The sequence below is a fragment of the Marmota marmota genome, unplaced genomic scaffold (genome assembly GCF_001458135.2).
Source record: "Marmota marmota marmota unplaced genomic scaffold, marMar, whole genome shotgun sequence".
Taxonomy (NCBI): domain Eukaryota; kingdom Metazoa; phylum Chordata; class Mammalia; order Rodentia; family Sciuridae; genus Marmota; species Marmota marmota.
Window position 1 is genome coordinate 14,275,951 of NW_026000019.1, and position 2,848 is coordinate 14,278,798.

Here is a 2,848-nt window from a genome sequence, read left to right on the forward strand (position 1 = left end):
GTAACGCCTTCCCCGCCGCCAATCCCGCGGTGCCCTCGGCGCGGCCCCGCCCCCAGCCCCCGGTGGGCGGGGCCTGCCGGACGAGCTCCGGACCGCCCCGCGTAACCCCTTCGGTTCCGGGCGGGTCCCGCTTAACTCTCTCGGTCCCGGATCTCGTCTCGGCTTTCCTCCCCGCCCCGCTTACACAAACTGGCCTCCCGCTCTCTGGCCTTCGCTTTTTCTTTCCTGCTCTTCTGCAGGTGGGCAACCAGGCAATGGGACTGGAGAGTTGCAGTCCCATGATGAAGTTCTCTTTATGGGAAGCAGTCTCCTTTCTCCTTTTGGCCCTTTTAATTTGTCTTTCCTTGTGCTTGGAGGTTCTGTTCATCTAAAGGTAGCCTCCTTTGATGGAAAGAAGCCAGCCTCATCACACTGAGCACAAATCGCTTTTTCTTCCGACCAGTGCAGAGTTCCCTGCTACACACTTTGAGTGGTATTTAACCGAATTGTGAATCGTTTGCTGTAAAATTAGTTGTTTTACATGTGTACCTTGCAATGGACTGTAATCCTCATGAGGGCATGTCGGTGGCGTCTTGGACCCACATGCTCTGCAACCAGGGGCCCTGGATTAATGAAGGGAAGATTCTTCCTCCCCTTATGGTATATGCTTTCCGCTGACTTCATGCAGCACATCGACTGTATCATTCATTCAATGTATCTTGCATTTAGTGTGCCTGACTCTGATGTAGGACGGTATACGTTGCTCCATGGAATAGTGCTTATGTGTCTGGAGGGAAGGTACTGAGCTGCTACTTTTTTCAGGGAGGAAAGACTGAGCTGACTACCCCTCCCCTCACCACCCCCACAACAGTTCATTCAAGGAGCAAATTGTATTGGAAAGAACTCTCCTTTGTTGGCTGTATATTGAATGTGCCTCTTAATCTGTCTGAATATTAATTTCCTTATTTGGAAAATGGGAGTTAATCATAGTACCTGCTTTTCAGGGTTGTTGTATTAAATTAGGAAACGTGGGGAGAAGTACTTGCAAATCATTGTGTAAAGTTAGTTGTAATTCAGGTGTGTATTGAGCACTTTCTATCAGGAGATCCTAGATAAATAATTGGATTTGACACCCACCTGGATAATTTGGCTAGGGAGGAAGAATTAATCACTGCAAGGAACATACTGTCTAATGCAGAAGGCGTTGTATCTGCCTTTTACAGGATGTATTGAAAAGTTTGAGGGTCATTATCTGACCATGGAATATATAATTCTTGAGAAAATGAGCTGGGTGGTAATGAGAATCTACCTTATTTCTCTACCCAGGAACATAGTTCTGTCTGCAGTCAGCTAATCTCCCTGAACCTTGTTCAACTGCATAAGAAAATCATAAAGCAAAAGGGTAAACCAACAGTTCTCTAAGACACTTTACCCAAAAGTGTCCTTTCTTCTGTGCAACTCTGGCAAGGACCGTGAGGGTAGACACTCCACCTGTCACTACTCAGGAGAAGGTCAGCTCATTCTGCAGTCTCGGTTTCCTGGACAAATGGTCCCCTCTGTGTTTAAGGATTTTTCAGAGAGGGAGGGCTCATGGCTTCTGGCAGCAACTCATTCCAGTGCTTAATTTCACATCCATCCATTCCACGTGCTGCAAGACAGATAATTTCTCCTCTTCTGTCCTTAGATATATAGAGCCCTGAGTTCAGGGCCTCTGTGTCAAAAGCTTTCAGACAGCAAAATTGTTCTGTCTTCCAGATTTCTTTTTGCCAGAATACATTCCCCAGGCCTTTTGTGACTGTGTGTGCAGTGCCAGCACCATGTCCAACACTCCATGACATCAGTGTCTGCCCACTACTCCAGTGACAGCATAGCAGATAATATATTTTAAGTGTCATGAGTGATGCAATCACTTTAGAAGGGAGGCTGCATGACTAGCACACAGCAAGCAACTGCGAGGAATACAGGATACTTAAATTATGCAGCACAGACTGTCATTACTGAAAGACTCAGAGTCCAGGCAGACAGTGTGGGCTGGATATTGTGAGGGAAGGAGAATTGAGGTGAGCAAAGTATGGGTAGGAGAAGAGGAACAATATGAACCAAAGTTAGGCTGTGCCATGTGAACTTATAACAGACATCCTGGGCAGATAATGCTTGGTAGGAGAAGTGTTCAATCATTTATTCATTAATTTATTTATTTAATGAATGTCTACCAAGTGTCAGGCACTGAGCTAGACCCAGGCCACGCATAGATAAAGAAGGCCTAATCCCTGTTCTTGAAAATTCACAGGTTAGGTAGAACCCCCACTTGGAAGATCAGAGCACTTTGTCAAGACTTATGTGATTCTCCTTTCAATACTCGTGGGATGTACTGTGAGTGTAAGTGTCTGAGCTCTTTGCATCTCTCTCCCCTGTCTGCAATCCACAAGGTTCTTAAAGATGCAAACTGAGACTTTATTTCATCCCCACCCCCAGTAGAGTACCAGCTCTGCACTGACATGTTGCAGTGCATTGAATTGAAACCTGAGAGGGAATTTATTTTATTTTATTTTATTTTTGGGGAATCTACTATCTTCTTTTTTTTTTTTTTTTTAATTTTTTATTGTGGGTTGTTCAAAACGTTACAAATTTCTTGGCATATCATATTTGACACTTTGATTCAAGTGGGTTATGAACTCCCACCTTCACCCCATACACAGATTGCAGAATCACATCAGTTACACATCCATTGATTTACAAATTGCCATCCTAGTGTCTGTTGTGCTCCGCTGCCCTTCCCATCCTCCACCCTCCCCCCTCCCCCCCTCTCCCCTCCCCTCCCCTCCTCTCTCTCTACCTCCTCCACTGTGTAACCCTGAGGGTCTCCTTC